General features: G+C 40.9%; 1 protein-coding gene across 4 annotated transcripts in view; it reads left to right on the top strand.

Moving 5' to 3' along the window:
- auts2a (activator of transcription and developmental regulator AUTS2 a) overlaps positions 1-17,499 on the top strand; it is a 180,425-nt gene that overhangs the window by 122,142 nt on the left and 40,784 nt on the right. The window lies entirely within an intron of this gene.

Here is a 17,499-nt window from a genome sequence, read left to right as displayed (position 1 = left end):
ACCAACTTCGTCACGTCCGTTGTGTCCTGAGCAAGACACTTCACCCTTGCTCCTGATGGGTGCTGGTTAGCGCCTTGCATGGCAGCTCCCTCCATCAGTGTGTGAATGTGTGTGTGAATGGGTAAATGTGGAAGTAGTGTCAAAGCGCTTTGAGTACCTTGAAGGTAGAAAAGTGCTATAAAAGTACAACCCATTTAAATGTATTTATAATCCTGGCTCTGCTGTAAAGAAGTTCGAGAGCAGGTTCTCTGGAATTGACTGCTTGTACTATAGTGCTGGTATCAGAGACTTAATATGTAGGCCGATATAAGCCGAGACTCCTTTTTTTCTGATGATATTGTACCAATATCAAATCATATCGGGAAACCCTAATTACACCACTGGTATTTAAGTATCTAAAGCAAAGTCGCTAAGTTGGCAAAACTGATCTTTGCTGCTAAGTCTTTATTATCTGGCAGACCATGTGTATGTCAAAGGCTGTTTTGAGTAGCAGAGTTACCATGTTTAAGGTGGTGCCCCTTTTTTTATTTGTGGTGGGAAACACCGCAAATGATAATTTGTCCTTAGATGCGAATGTGCGTCTGAATTATTGTCTGTATCTTGCTCTGTGTCTGATTGGCGTCTGGCAGAGGTAGGCCTCAGCTTAACCGTGATCCTAATGACTGAAGGAAGCAAATGGAAACCATTGCTGCCCTCAATGCCTTCTTGTCCAAAATCAACTTGTTATAGCAGCAGTTTATATTCCTGTGAGCTAATATCAGCATACTGTGATATTCTCACAAAATACTTCTGGTCAGACTCTCTTAGCCAGAATAGTCGGTTGTTCAGTCACCCCCGCCATCCCGCAAACATTTTTTTCGGATCAACTTCCCTTCTACACTTTTGGAGTCCCCCTCGGGAGTCTAGGACTAATTAAGCCTCTCTCGTCAAAGACCCTCCGCACAGCAGCATGTCCAAGCTGTGTAATCCAACACTTCTACCAGCTCTAACTTTTAAGACCTGCTGACATGACGGCAAATTTGGGAGGGCCAGCAGGGGAGTGTCCATCATTACCAGACCACAGTGCTCACAACTCAATTGTGGGTCCAGTATTATTGTGCATTGTAGATGCAATGCAGCAACATACAGAACTACAGAAGCAAGGGAGTAACATAGGGTACATTGTGTTGCTATTAGAACAGCTAATGCTGTTAAAGGCTTCCAAGATAAGGAAGAAGGGATAAGGGGCTAATAGTCTGGAGATTTCAGGAGGCTTTGGCTATGAGATCAAGGAGAAAGCTTCCGCAGATTAGGTTACTGACACATAAGTTCAGCTGCTCAGGAAGCTGATACCACCAAGTGCGAGTGTCACAGTTCAGCCACAACATTTTAAACTTGTGTTGTTTTACTATGACAAGCAACATATTAACGTATTATAGTTCACACGTAAAGGCTCGTAAAATATGCTTTGGGTCTACATTTTACAAACCCCATTTCCATAGGAGTTGGGAAATTGTGTTAGAGAAAATATAAACGGAATACAATGATTTGCAAATCCTTTTTGACCCATATTCAATTGAATGCACTACCAAGACAAGATATTTGATGTTCAAACTCATGAACGTAATTTTTTTTTTTTTTTGCAAATAATAATTAACTTACAATTTCATGGCTGCAACACGTGCCGAAGTAGTTGGGAAAGGGCATGTTCACCACTGTGTTACGTCGCCTTTTCTTTTAACAACACTCAATAAACGTTTGGGAACTGAGGAATTCTTTCCAATTCTTGTTTTTATGTAGAGCTTCAGTCGTTCAACAGTCCGGGGTCTCCGCTGCCGTATGTTACGCTTCATAAAGCGCCACACATTTTTGATGGGAGATAGGTCTGGACTGCAAACGGGCCAGGAGAGTATCTTTACTCTTTTTTTTACGAAGCCACGCTGTTGTAACACGTGCTGAATGTGGCTTGGTATTGTCTTGCTGAAATAAACATGGGCATCCATGAAAAAGACGGCGCTTAGATAGCAACATATGTTATTCCAAAACCTGTATGTACCTTTCAGCAATAATGGTGCCTTCACTGATGTGTAAGTTACCCAAGCCTTGGGCACTAATGCACCCCCATGCCGTCACAGATGCTGTTTTTTTTAACTGCGTCGATAACAGTCTGGATGGTTCGCTTTAGTCCGGATGACACGATGTCGAATATTTCCAAAAACAATTTGAAATGTGGACTCATCAGACCACAGAAGGCTTTTCCACTTTGCATCAGTCCATCTTAGATGATCTTGGGCTCAGAGAAGCCGGTGGCGTTTCTGGATGTTGTTGATAAATGGCTTTCGCTTTGCATAGTAGAGCTTTAACTTGCACTTACAGATGTAGCGACAAACTGTATTTAGTTACAGTGGTTTTCTGAAGTGTTTTTTGAACCCATATGGTGATATCCTTTAGAGATTGATGTCGGTTTTTGATACAGTGCTATCTGAGGGATCGAAGGTCACGGTCATTCCAGGTCACTCCATTCAATGTTGGTTTCTGTCCATGCCGCTTACGTGGATTGATTTCTCCAGATTCTCTAAACCTTTTGATGATATTATGGACCGTAGATGTTGAAATCCCTAAATTTCTTGTAATTGCACTTTGAGAAACGCTGTTCTTAAACTGTTTGACTAGTTGCTTACGCAGTTGTGGACAAGGGGGTGTACCTCGCCCCATCCTTTCTTGTGAAAGACTGAGCAATTTTTGGGAAGCTGTTTTTATACCCAATCATGGCACACTCCTGTTCCCAATTAGCCTGCACACCTCTGGGATGTTCCAAATAAGTGTTTGATGAACATTCCTCAACTTTATTAGTATTTATTGCCACCTTTCCCAACTTCTTTGTCACTTGTTGCTGGGATCAAATTCTAAAGTTAATGATAATTTACAAAAAAAAAAAAAATGTTTATCAGTTTGAACATCAAATATGTGGTTTTTGTAGCATATTCAACTGAATATGGGTTGAAAATGATTTGCAAATCATTGTATTCCATTTATATTTACATCTAACACAATTCCCCAACTCATATGGAAACAGGGTTTGTAGTAAAGTAGATATGGGTATTTGTGCGACATGGACCCTACCCACTTCAGGCACCAGAGGGGAGTATTATAACATCGGGGGTCTCAAAACAACTTCAAATCACAGCAACATGGGAGCGGAGCTCTGCTGTCATCCACTAATGTGAACTCCTGGGTATTCCACTCAGCTGGCAGATTCCTGTGTGTGAATGTGTTGGCTTACTCAACAGCATTATACAAAAGCAAAGGTTCTACAAACAGACTTACGTATGCATCGATCCAGCAGAACTTTAGGCAACATCTACACAACAACCAAGTATAGTCTGTCATTTTACCCTTGCATTCTAAACCATCAACAAACAGGCATGCGAAAGTTATGTATCATTAAAGGAGAACAGCACTTTTTTGGAATTGTGCCTATCATTCACAATCCCTATGTAAGATAAGAACTATTCTAAATAAATAATAAATGTGATCAAAAGTTAACTTACAATGGAGTTGTTATATCGTGCCTACAAAGCTCTTACAAAATATCCAAACACCTCCATTAAGGTTTTAAATACTTGCTGTAAGTATATATTTAATTTATTTAACAGGCACATTTATAATAACTTTTAAAGCCCCTCTTAAGAACTTTCAGTTTTGCTTGATGTTAGCAGCACCAGTGGACCAAAGCGGTTTTGTTATGCCTGAAAGAACACCACATGTCCGATGAGGACCAACCGGCGTTGCAAATTGTCAGAAACTACTGTCAACTACAAACTGACACAATAATACCACACTGATTCAGTGTGACAGATCTTTCTACAGTAGGAACCAGCGTGTTTTACTCAAACTTTATATTTGCGGTTTGCAGCCATCGCATTGTTTTTTTCTTTTTACAGTACTTTTGAGTTTGTTGAGTGGCTGGTCGTGTCAGTGTGGAACTGCGAAGGTGGGTATTTATTGCTACCATGCAAGTCAGAGACAGGGCAGTATTAGGTCAAAAATCTCTCCTCGTTGGAGCTCACGCAAGCAAGTGTAAACCTGTGCGATGTTTATCAGGGTAGGCTCCCCTTTTCTTATTTTTGTCTCCTCAGGCAAAACTTTTTGATTGTTCGGTTGTTTTGCAACTTCAACCATGATAGCAGTGTAATGTTGTGTTCCATTTATTTGGGAAGTTTTCAAAAACTCATCACAGTGTTTGCTTTTTATTTTTACCACCATCACTGATTAAACATCACTGCAGACTTAATGAGAGCAAACAAACATAATAAAACATCACTTACAGTACAATGTCTGCTGACATTAGGGTGCCGACTGATTGAATCTTGTTATATTCCCGTTTAGATTAAAAATTACTCATAAACCTCGCGAAGAAAGGGGGGGTGGAACCAAGCGTCTTTCCGTGTCGTTCTCTAAATTGGCTACATCCTCATCCTTCTACTAATTAAGTGAGGGACATGATTTATTATATAGGATAAACATTCACGAGCAGGTAAGCAAGGAAGCAGCTTAACGCTCGATGATGTAAGCATGGGCACACACACTTCTGATCACGGCACTGCTATAGTTTGTCTGCTTTATTGATTCCTTAGCGCTTATAATAACAATATCACATACTTGGTTAGTATTCAAGTCACAATATTTAAAGAGTATTGTGGGTGGTTTTTGGATGTTTTTAATTGGGTTTTATTGGACGGAAAAGAGGACTTCCCAATGACGCCGCTATGCTCATTTTTACACGGATTAAACACGCATTCTTTTTTAAAAGACTTCCATTTTCAGCCGTTAAATATTTGCATTTCTTTTCTTCCAAAACAGAGTTTTTATAAAAACAAATGGCCAAAAATACCACTTTATTCTGTGTTCAATTACAGCAAATTGCTTTGAAGATACACAGACAGCACATTTGTAATTATTGGTTTTGAGTGGCTTTTTATGAATATCATTTATGTGGAAAATAGTTCCTGTCCCGCAATTTTTGCAATTCAAAACTTGGTAAAGAGCTAAAAAAGACTGGTCCCAGGATCATAAAGACCACTATCAGGAATTGAACCATATACAGTATGCTATCAAATTAAATATAGATGCCTCTTGTAACATTCAAGTCGAGGAGGATTTTTTTATTGTGCACTCACAAGGTGACTCACAAGGCCAACCCTGGATTTGCAAGTCAGGCTGGGAACATTCCTGGTCCCGGAACCACTCCTCGATTGCAGAGGAGTCTTAATAAAAGGAAAAAGCCTTTGCCTTAATCTTCTTAAGTGTGGTGACTGCTGCACGGCACACAGCTCGACAAGTAGCTGACAAAGAGAACTGATGATTGTGAGTCAACACTTGCTGCAGCCCTCATCTGCCTTTGCAGCCAGTGAACTACTGCATACTTGCTACTTAACTGTCAGTTTTACAGAACTGCCTTTGACACTGGTCTTGTAGGACCATGAATTGGGTGAAATCGGTCTCTATCCTTGGTGCGGGGAAGGCAGTGTCTAGGAAGTGCCTTACTTCTCAGCCGAACATGGTGCTTGGAACATATCGTATTTCCTTGAATAGCCGCCGGGGTGCCAATTAATTTAAAACCTCTTCTCACTCCAGCGCTTATTCAATGCATGCGGTAAAAGTAAGCAGGCGCTAATAATTTTAAAACTTCTTCTCACCCCTGCGCTTACCAATGGCATGCAGTAAAAAATTTAATGTGATAAAAAATTAAAAATAAAAGTATTTGGCCACAGTGGTTGGAGGACCACTGCTCTACACCATGTCATCGCACCCACCTTTACACCATGCTATCTGTGTGCCGATAAGACGCATGCACCTTCCTGCTTTTCATACGAGATTGCAATGCATACTTGGTCAACAGCTATACCGTTTACACTGATGGTTGTGATATAAACAACTTTAAAACTCTTACTATTATGCGCCACACTCTGTGAACCCACACCAAACACATTTCTGGAGACCATTGGCTCTGTAACACATTATAAACGCAACATAAGAATTACTCAGAATTCCAATGCATCCAGGACTCTTGGCTATATTATACACGCGCCCCCAGCCCCGAGCACCTCAACCGACGCACGGAGAGAGGGGGGGGGTTGGTGCTAGCGGGTGTATGATATAGCCAAGTGTCATGGATGCATTGGAATTCTGGGTAATTCTTATGTTGCGTTTATAATGTGTTACAGAGCCAATGTTCTCCAGAAATGTGTTTGTTATTCTTGTTTGGATAGGGTTCACAGAGTGTGGCACATATTAGTAAGGGTGTTAAAATTGTTTTAAATCACAACCATTAGTATGGCTGTGGAACAAGAGCCCTGGTTTACACACAGTAAAGTAAACATTGATTGATTGATTGAAAGCAAAAAAAAAAATTTCCTCCGGCATTTTGAACGTGACAGCAGGGATAGCGTCACTCGTGACGTCACAAATTTTACCCGGCGGTAAAAGTAGGCATGCGCTAATAAATTTGGGGAGCGAGTTTTACCCGGCAGTAATTCAAAGCAGGCGCATATTACATTCCCGGCGGCTATTCAAGGAAATACGGTACACATTTTTTGCTGCAAGAATTAGAAATCCCTGCGGAGTATTTAGATTGTCAACTAATGGTCTCCTGTTTTGATAATTGTCCTGTGAAATATATTACACTATATATATAAATGCTGTTTTATTTCATTGTTGTGTACATGGTAGATCTGAGTTTCAATCTTAGTGATTCAGAGGGTTTGTGATACCATTTTTAGGTGCTTTGAAATGCTAAAACAGATGACTGCCGGAGTGTTTAGTTTATTATTGCACTTGTTACAATGTGTAAACACATGTATCTTTTTGCCGAAAACAAAGGATGCTTTACAACATATTTAGCTACAGTTACAAACCATATTCAGTCTCTGGTAAGGTGGGTTAGGGCAATAATCATTGATCTGTAAGAAGTCTCTTTGTGTGGCAAAGCAGCAATTGCAATGTAAAATGGTGGCCTCGTTTACACTGCACATCAGATCTGATTTCTTTGCCCTTAAGTGACACAGATGTGATTTTTTTTTTGCAAGTCAAAACGCTCCAAAGTGATTCAAATGATCTTCTGGCATCAGATTCAGACCACATCAGGAGGTAGTCCTGAATTTGATTGGAATCTGATATTTTCAAATGTGACTTTAGTCTAAACGCAATGTTACCTGAACATGACATGTACGTGACTTTTTCGTCAGCTTCGGGCGAGCTACATCATTCGTGTGTGCGGAGAAAGACGCAGTAGCCAGCGTAAGTGGGTTTTTCATCACAACATCCAGTTTTCGTGAGCAAAGTCTATTTAAGGCTTCCAAATTTTCAGTGCATCACTTGTCAATAGCACACAAATAATAGGTTGTATGTAATATGTGAATCTTTATATTTCCATCCATCCATCCATTTTCTACCGCTTATTCCCTTTCGGGGTTGCGGGGGGCGCTGGCGCCTATCTCAGCTACAATCGGGCGGAAGGCGGGGTACACCCTGGACAAGTCGCCACCTCATCGCAGGGCCAACACAGATAGACAGACAACTTTCACACTCACATTCACGCACTAGGGCCAATTTAGTGTTGCCCATCAACCTATCCCCAGGTGCATGTCTTTGGAAGTGGGAGGAAGCCGGAGTACCCGGATTTTTATTTATATATATTATATACTTTGATAGTGATTATTGAAGGACCGGAATTGAAGCTGTGGCACATTTGCTTATGTGTGAGTTGAAAAATAAAGCTCACGTAGATGTCTGTGTCTCCTTTAGTTAACAGCAATTAAAATATTAGAACCTTCCTAAATATATTACACTATATACATCCATACATACATTATATTACTTTATATTACATGACATCCATACATATTACATGGACCACAATGGAAACAAGCTTTTTGGCTTTTTGTGCCATCCATTTGCCTATTTAAAGCATTACATGGATTACATTCTTTAAGATGTCAATAAACTTCTCAATCAATTAAACTTAGAATTACATTCACGTAAAAAACACACATTTTTAAGGTGTTGTGACTTTTATTTTATTTTGTACCTTCCTCCGGGTCAACTTCCTTTGTTTTCACTTTATTGAAGTGCGCATGCATGTGGCGTCGAGGCCACATTGGGGCCTGTGTGCAACTACACTGGAGTCTGATAAAAAAAATCACATTGTACTAGCAGTGTGAACAACCATCTGGAAAAATAATCAGGTTTAGAAAAATGGATTTGGCCCAACTAGGCTTGCAGTGTAAACATAGTCAAAGAGTGGCAGGGGCATCAGTGAGCCAGTAAGCCTGATGTCGTCAACACTGTGACGTGTTTCCATCCATCCATTTTCTACCGCTTATTCCTTTTTGGGGTCGCGGGGGGCGCTGGCGCCTATCTCAGCTACAATTGGGGGGAAGGTGGGGTACACCCTGGACAAGTCGCCATCTCATCGCAGGGCCGACACAGATAGACAGACAACATTCACAATCACATTCACACACTTGGGCCAATTTAGTGTTGCCAATCAACCTATCCCCAGGTGCATGTCTGCCTCACAATACGAAGGTCCTGCAGTCCTGGGTTTAATCCCAGGCTCGGGATCTTTCTGTGTGGAGTTTGCATGTTCTCCCTGTGAATGCATGGGTTGCCTCCGGGTACTCTGGCTTGCTCCCACTTCCAAAGACTGTGACATGTTTGCTTTTTAGAATTGTTAGCACCTCCTTTTTTGTATCTTTTTCTCTTTTTTTCAACAGCGTTAAAAATACACTTAAATTGTTCTATTTTATATATCACATTAAAGCATTGGCCACATCGCAATATTTGCACTCCTAATAATATGACAATAGATCACCGAAAAATCATGTCAATGTTAATATGCATTATTTATTATAGAAGTTAGATGATATGTTGGCTCTGGGCTATGTGTTGTTTTTCTGCTCATGCTGGTGTTATACTTGTTTGATTAAAATAAAGGAACGTTAGGGTTGGAATGTACTTTTTGGAGGTAAAAAAAATGGATGAGAAACAGTGACGGCAACAGAAGGAGGCCACAGATGCACAGATGTTTAGAGCCTTCAAGACGTCTGCATGTGCAGGTTTTCATGTCCAACCACTGTCACATTAAATATAGACAGTAAAGATGTAGAGTGGTTTGGCCTCAAATTGCTAATGTATTTTTCAGTAGGACAGCTGCTCGCCTTTAGTCATGCCTTTAAAACATGATCGCTTGTTTGTCAATCAATTATGCAGGCCAGGCTCTATCAAGTGAGGGCAGTGAAATATGAGAGGCTGCGTTAATTCGCCTCATCTTCCACATCAGCGATCTAACACCATATTGAACTGCCTCATCAGCAGTGTCTCACTTTGCTTTAGTCACTGTTTGGGTTACATGAAGTGCAAAGATCTTTAATGGAACTTTCCTTTTGTCAGTTCATTTCTCATCTGGGCTCAGTCGAGTAAAAATTAAATAGCTCAATGAGACAGTCATTTTTTAATGGCACACAATGTTTAATTCATTCAATTATGCACCCAAATTAGCCAACCTTTTAGCACTCCTTTTTTAATCTTTAAAACGTCTGTTTACTTACAGAATAGAGAGTAATTGGTTCGAGACTTCTGTGGTTCTGTGTCTTAGCTCATACCTCAAAAAACTCTCGAAACCAGCTTGGCTCCTAAAATAGCACAATTTCAACATGTAACATGCCTTTTAAAAAGAAAAAAATACTTCACGATGATTAATATTGTATGAAAAACGATGCAATTGAATGCAATGGAAAAATGATCGTTCCTAAAATGCATCATGATTAGAACATGGACGATTTATCAATCAATGGACAAATGCCAAATATCAATTGTACGTTAATTAAGTAATACAGACGGTTCTAAAATGTAGCTGTGACGGTCTCGAGCCGTCGTCGTGCGGGTCCTCAGGATCACCAAGGAATGACATTCTGTCAAGCAGGTGTAGACTTCTTTTATTTTGCAATACTTATGTCTCTTGCCGGTTTTCTTTGCAGTCTTTCCATTTTTCTGCTCGCTCTTCCGCTCCAGATTTTCGGCTGCATGCGTCATCTTCCTTGTGCTCTTTTTCTCTCGTGCTCAGCATCGGTTTCCCTCTGGCTCCTTCTCTCTCTGTCTCTCCCCCCAGGTAAACCAGGTAATATTTGCGAGGTTGATTCCGGCGCGCCCCGCCTCGCTGCTTGCTTGCAATCCACGCCTCCTCGCCGCCATCTTTAGCGCTTATCATAACAATATCACATAGTATTCAAGTCACAATATTTAAAGTGTATTGTGGGTGGTTTTTGGATGTTTTTAATTGGGTGTTAATGGACGGAATAGAGGACTTCCCAATGACCCTGCTATGCTCATTATTACACAGATTACACAGTCGCTGTCGGACAGCCGGCTCCGCCTCTCCACAGTAGCATTACTGCAAATGTTCTTTGAACATTAGTTCTAGGTTTGGTTCTAACTAATCATGGGAGAAACATTAGCTAACATTATTTTAATGTTGTGTGTTAGCTGTATTAGCTTGGACACACAGAGAGAGGAGAGGACAAGCCATGCTAGCCGTAGCGCTGAGCTTGCTCGATTGTGAAGTAATAAAACAAGACAATAATACATGCTTCATACATTTCAACAGAAGGCTAATAGGAACCACGTTACAAAAGAGAGCAACCAGCTAAGAAGTGGAAGTTAGCAAGTAGATCACTAAGTCAAGAAAGACAATAAATACTCATACAGTTTCTACTTTTTCATGCACTAAATTAGTCAGAATTCCCATATAGTTAGTTTTTTTGTATTTTTTGTATGTGTGAAGTCCAAGTGTCCATGCAGTCTCTTTAATGCGACTATTGGTCATACGCCATGTGTCTCCCGTACAGTAGGGGGTGCTATTTCCTTTTAGCACGGTTGAATTAATTCCTTTTCCGGTTGATCTATGAAGTCACATTAGCCATTTGCAGAGCCTTACAACTTGTTTTAACTGATATTCGCTGTAATATTGTCACTTATTACAAATGTTACGTCTTTAATGGCTATGCTGATGTTAAATGGCAGACAGCATCTAGAAATGATCTTGGATTGCGCTACGAACATGACGCTACAACCAAAAATATATCAGGGGTTTGCAGGTCGGATGCAAAGACAGACCGGTGGAAGAGTTTTTCTTAGGAATTTTTGGAAGAAAATCATGGAAACAAAAGTTTTGAATGTCTTAAAATGCATTCAAAAGGCTCTGTGGATTGATGGAAGGAGTTTTAAATCCGAAGTAAAAGACCGTACGCGCCCCGACTGTTTGGTAGTTGTGCGGTAAGTGAATCAGTTGGCTTGCACAAATGCAACATGAAGGGGTTTGTGTACGGTTTATTTTTCGTCTTTAATATACCTGTTTCATTCTATTTAAAGGTCTACTGAAACCCACTACTACCGACCACGCAGTCTCATAGTTTATAAATCAATGATGAAAAATTAACATTGCAACACATGCCAATACGTTTACTAAATTGCAATTTTAAATTTCGCGCCGAGAAATCCTGCTGAAACATTTCGGTATGATGACGCGTGAGCGTGACGTCACGGATTGTAGAGGACATTTTGTTCTAGCATGGTTCCCAGCTATTAAGGCGTCTGTTTTCATTGCAAAATTCCACGGTATTCTGGACAACTGTGTTGCTGAATCTTTTGCAATTTGTTCAATAAACAATGGAGACATCAAAGAAGAAAGCTGTAGGTGGGAAGCGGTGTATTGCGGCCGGCTTTAGCAACACAAACACAGCCGGTGTTTCATTGTTTACATTCCCGAAAGATGACAGTCGCGCTTAACTATGGAACAGAGATGTCAAGCGAACACGGTTGGATTGGACCAGACACACAAAGTACCGTGTATTATGTTTATTAATAAAAAACATTGAACCATTCTGTATTCTGAAGGCGATCTATGTCGTGTGCTACTCCAGCATCAATATGCGTCCTCCTGACCGTCACCGTCAGCGTCGGGTTCAAAGCGGTATGGCTCTATCCCTTGTTGCGGTTGGGCCTGGCCGAGTGGTCCCGCCACCCCCACGGGTGCCACGGCCCTCCTCGCAGCATCTTCCCTATCTGAATCGCTCCCACTGCCCTCTTTTTTTTTTCTCCTAGTCCTTCATTCTCACTTTCCTCATCCACAAATCTTTCATCCTCGCTTAAATTAATGGGGAAATTTTCGTTTTCTCGGTCCGAATCACTCTTGCTGCTGGTGGCCATGATTGTAAACAATGTTCAGATGTGAGGAGCTCCACAACCCGTGATGTCACGCGCACATCGTCTGCTACTTCTGGTACAGGCAAGGCTTTTTTATCAGCACCAAATGTTGCGAACTTTATCGTGGATGTTCTCTACTAAATCCTTTCAGCAAAAATATGGCAATATCGCAAAATGATCAAGTATGACAGAATGGACCTGCTATCCCTGTTTAAATAAGAAAATCGCATTTCAGTAGGTCTTAAATCTTATTTGCATTTTGTTTGGGAGTTCAAAGCCAGATGTTTTGGTCCGATGTTACACCAATATTACGGTGTTTACTGTGACATTCGCTACACCAACTACACCACCAACGGTGGAGAGGATGGTAACACAAAGTATGACAATTAGTCTAGAGAGTATGCTGAAAAATCTGTGAACTCGGGGACTGGTATTCCGTAGTACCACAATACTTCTGGAGAGTTACGAAAATAAACTGCTTTACCTTGATCGGTCACTCTATGCCTTCTTTAATGTTACAGTGGTTCAAATGAAAGGTAACAATTTAAAAGGCACTATCTTAACACTATGGAACACAATTATTCAGAGTTGTATTTTTTGTGTACAAGCAGTGTAAGCACAATGTTCTGCACTGTTCAATATTGTTCTTTAGTTGCATTTCTCTTTGAAGTGCACATTTTTTTCACTGGTATCTTATGCAGTATCACCATTTTCGAAATGGACACATCTAACATTCGCTGCGGTTGAAACATTAGCCTAATCGAGGCTTACTGAATCGTACCATGGATAATTGAACTGAACTGCTGTGTGGAAGGAAGACTTGACACGGTTGGACTATAATGACACGGCTCTTAATTGGATAGCACGCTAACTCCCCCTACCCCTTTCACGATCCCATTTGTCTCGTCTACGGAACCTTACAAAGCCTCCTTCACCTCTTTAATCCAACTTCAGTTTCAGCCTCCCACGCAGACCTCATTCTCCTCTCTAGTGCTCCACCAAACTGTGTGATAGTCAAAAATGCAATACCACTGAAATGTTGACAAACAATAGGATTATACATTTTGCAAGACCCAAGTGGGAATTGAGCATATTTTCTTCCAGGGATAAAGAAGACCAACAAATGAACCCTTATGGGACAGGAAGATACCACAACCTATTTGTTCCTGCTCTGCCTGGCCCTCGAGTCTTCATTACGACCAGAATAGACCTCTTCTCTAAATCAGTGTGCCTGGGCATTCTCAAGACAAGCTGTGGACCTCAAGGGTGTTGGAGTTCCAAGCAGGCGATTGAGAATTGGGAATTCCCTTTCTACTTTGTTTGTCAGAGACCCCTCCATCTGATGGCTTTGAAGCACAACACATTTTTTATTACTAAGTAAGTTGAAACCGTGACAAAACAACTTCAAACCATTAGTCTTTTGTCTTGTGACAGATGTCTCATGAAACTCTTGCATACAGCACGTGTGTCAAAACGTGATCTGGCCTTTGCAAAAGTACAATGCCGCATGGGCCTGGGGCGGCTAATACCTTGCATCTTAATACTAATGGAACTAGGTGATGGAGGCATTGTGTTGGAACAGCCTGCTCTCAATGGAAAAGGCAGCGGTCTGGAGGGAGTTGCGTGTGTCAGCCAGGAGGCCCGTTGTGACAGGCTGCACCTTCAGCTCTGAGGGTTACTGCACCTCTTTGTCTGTTAAAGGCTCTTAACAGGTTGCATTTTGGGGGAACAGGATCCCCCCGGGTTTTGCCACCATACTCCCCTATGGCCCAGAGAGATCTAATTACTGCTTGTGTATGCACCGTCATCCCCCTTGAGCCTGTGCTGCTGATGTTTCAGGAGGGCTTCTGTTGGAGGAGGTCCCTGCAAACAAATACCATGTACAGATCATTTTAGGTATCTTTATTTCACCTCCAACATTGTAAAATGGTTGTATTATTTCAGCTCACAACACTTTAAGTTAAAAAATGTACTAACTTTCTATCACCCAAAACTACCATATTTTATTTTTACATAAGCCACACCTGCTAAATTTTAGGGAAAAAAATATTTTTCCATATATTAGCATGTACCTGGGGATAGGTTTATTGGCAAAATTAAATTGGCCCCAGTGTGTGAATGTGAGTGTGAATGTTGTCTGTCTATCTGTGATGGCTGTGAGATGAGGTTGCGACTTGTCCAGGGTGTACGCCGCCTTCCGCCCGAATGCAGCTAAAACCGCAAACCAGCACGGGACAATATGAAATGAGTTATTTATACAGAAAGATGCTGTAAATGTTAATTTACATACTTCAATTGTTTTCAAACGATGTATTTTACACCGCAGTAAAACGAACACAACAGAAGTCATTGTCATGGACCCACTAGCTGCGGAAGCTAGCTCTACAATCAACTGAGTCAAAAAGTCTTGGTGAATTTACTGAGAAATTTGTGAAACTGAAACAATCCAAAAAATTGCCCTGAGCAATATGGCCTTAAAATAAAATTACTTTTATAAATTGTATTCCATAAAATTATTTTATGGAATAATTTTCAAACAAGTGGATTAACAGCTGGGCTTCACGGTGGCAGAGGGGTTAGTGCGTCTGCCTCACAATACGAAGTTCCTGCAGTCCTTGGTTCAAATCCAGGCTTGGGATCTTTCTGTGTGGAGTTTGCATGTTCTCCCCGTGAATGCGTGGGTTCCCTCCGGGTACTCTGGCTTCCTCCCACTTCCAAAGACATGCACCTGGGGATAGGTTGATTGGCAACACTAAATTGGCCCTAGTGTGTGAATGTGAGTGTGAATGTTGTCTGTCTATCTGTGTTGGCCCTGCGATGAGGTGGCGACTTGTCCAGGGTGTACCCTGCCTTCCGCCCGATTGTAGCTGAGATAGGCGCCAGCGCCCCCCGCGACCCCGAAAGGGAATAAGCGGTAGAAAATGGATGGATGGATGGATTAACAGCTTCTCTTGGTAAGCAATACTTCTGCTTGAATAAATTGTTTGTTAAAAAAAATGTGGCATTGCACATTGCAATCAATTACATGCAAACGTGTCTTGAATAATTATTAATAAGTTGTATACATTTTATCCAAATAAATAGTTAAATAAAACACTGGGAGTACTTTAGTTTGTTTAAGTAAGTAGACAAAGTAAACACAGCCTTTTTCATTCAGAGCAACTGCTTCAGTGATTGTGCTTCATTCTCATCATACATGGTGTCATCATACATACATTTGATGAATGATTCCACCATTATAAGGCTTGGTTAGTAGAGCGGCCGTGCCAGCAACTTGAGGGCTCCTGGTTTGATTCCCACCTTCTGCCATCCTTGTGACATCTGTTTTGTCCTTGGGCAAGACACTCCACCTGTGCTCCTGATGGGTCGTGGTTAGGGCTTTGTGGAAATAGTGTCAAAGCGCTTTGAGTACCTTGAAGGTAGAAAAAGTGTTGTACCAGTTTAACCCATTTACCATTATCATTTACCATTTTTAGCCCGTAGTTAGTTTGTTTGTTGTAACGTCTTGCCTTTTTTAAACAAACTTTGCAGTGTGCAGTCACTTGTTCCATGCCTGTTGTCGCAAAACCTAAGTACTGACAACACTTTTTTTTTCATTGGAGCAAACGTCTCATTTGTGTTAACAGCAGCAATGTTTTGCTATGTGTGCCGCGAAGGAAGTAAAGGGACGGCGCAAGTTATGGAAGCTCCCGAAGGGCAAAAAGTATGCCCGAACAAGAGTAGAAAAATGTTTATTTTTTTCAATTTTCAAATCGTCTGCAACGAAAAACCTTAATATATTGGTAAAAATCGATATATCGCCAAGGTCTAACAAAAAATGGCATTGTAATTAGGGCTGGGCGATATACGCGATATATCGCGGGTTTGTCTCTGTGCGATATAGAAAATGACTATATCGTCATATTCGAGTATACGTTCTCACGCAGTTGTTTTTAGCTGCGGGCATTACACTATAGGCTATTCCCACTCTTTCTTGTGTCTCCTTCTCACAGAGTGTAAGCGCAGGTTCTTACACACGTCACATATATATACGCCCTTGCCCAGCAGAGAAGTACCAGCGTGGCTAACGTTAGCCGTGATGCTAGCTTAGTGCTGCAAAGGTGCGAAAGAAGATGCGAATGTAGTCACAAATGAAGGAAGAATTAATTCCCAAGAAAAACAGCACGGAGTCCATCGTCTGGCGGTGGTTCGGCTTCAAGTGGGAATATGTCGAATAGACACCTTTAATTTGCTAAGAGTGGGGCACAAGCGTTGTTACCAAAAGTAGCATTACTGTTAATAAGTAACATCGTTTGAAAAATCACTTGCTAATAACTTTAATAAATAAGTATTGGTAAATTGACTTAGTTGTGATTTCCGTCTCTGCATGAAAGTTTAAAATGAGCATATATTAATGCAGTATGAACAAGAGTGTGTTAATGTAGACACACATAATTATCATACTGCTGTGATTATAATTATCAAGTGTTCTTTGGAGGCTAAGGCAAAATACCGAGATATATATTGTATATCGCGATACAGCCTAAAAATATCACAATATTAAAAAAGGGACCTAATTGTCAGTTAATATTACTAACACAGACACTCATAAACTAAATGTAAAACTTACAAACATTGCTGGGAGTCATGAATGAAGAATTCATACAAGTAGAACCACTGTGGATGGCTACAAGACGGAACAGAACTTATACTTTTGGTTGAAAGGACACTGCAGCACCTGCAGTGATCAAACTTGTCTAAATGATGGCGCCATAGCACAAACAATAACACACCTTGCCGCATAACTTGGTTGAATTGCATGAATTAGTGCAATCACAACATCGCAAGTTCTTTGATGTACTGCTTATTAGTATCAACATCATGGCTTTTTCCAATTATGTTATGACTTTTTGCTGATTTTTTTTTCATTTTTCGCTGTTATGTTTTTGTGTATTTTCTTTTGTACAATGTCCATCAAACATTTTGGACGCCTATGGTTCATGTATTTCACAACCAGGAAGTGTTTCCGAAGTATGGAAGATTGACTCCAGGCTATGTCTTCTTAGCACTATTGCAAGCTGACTCCTAATAATCAAAAGCTGGGCTGCACGCTTGTGGAGGTGTTCTGCATGGGTCCACACCTGGCCTTTCACAGGTGGTAATGCACAGTCCACCGGCTTGTGGAGGAGTCTTGGATCTCTGTTCCTAGCTGAGATATTTCACCTTCTGTGACGACTTGTATTTCAGAGTGAATGTATGATCCAAGAAACTTTTGAA

This window comes from Nerophis ophidion, linkage group LG04 (genome assembly GCF_033978795.1).
Source record: "Nerophis ophidion isolate RoL-2023_Sa linkage group LG04, RoL_Noph_v1.0, whole genome shotgun sequence".
NCBI lineage: Eukaryota > Metazoa > Chordata > Actinopteri > Syngnathiformes > Syngnathidae > Nerophis > Nerophis ophidion.
The sequence above is the reverse complement of the archived record's forward strand: the minus strand, read 5'-3'. Positions and strand labels throughout refer to the sequence as shown.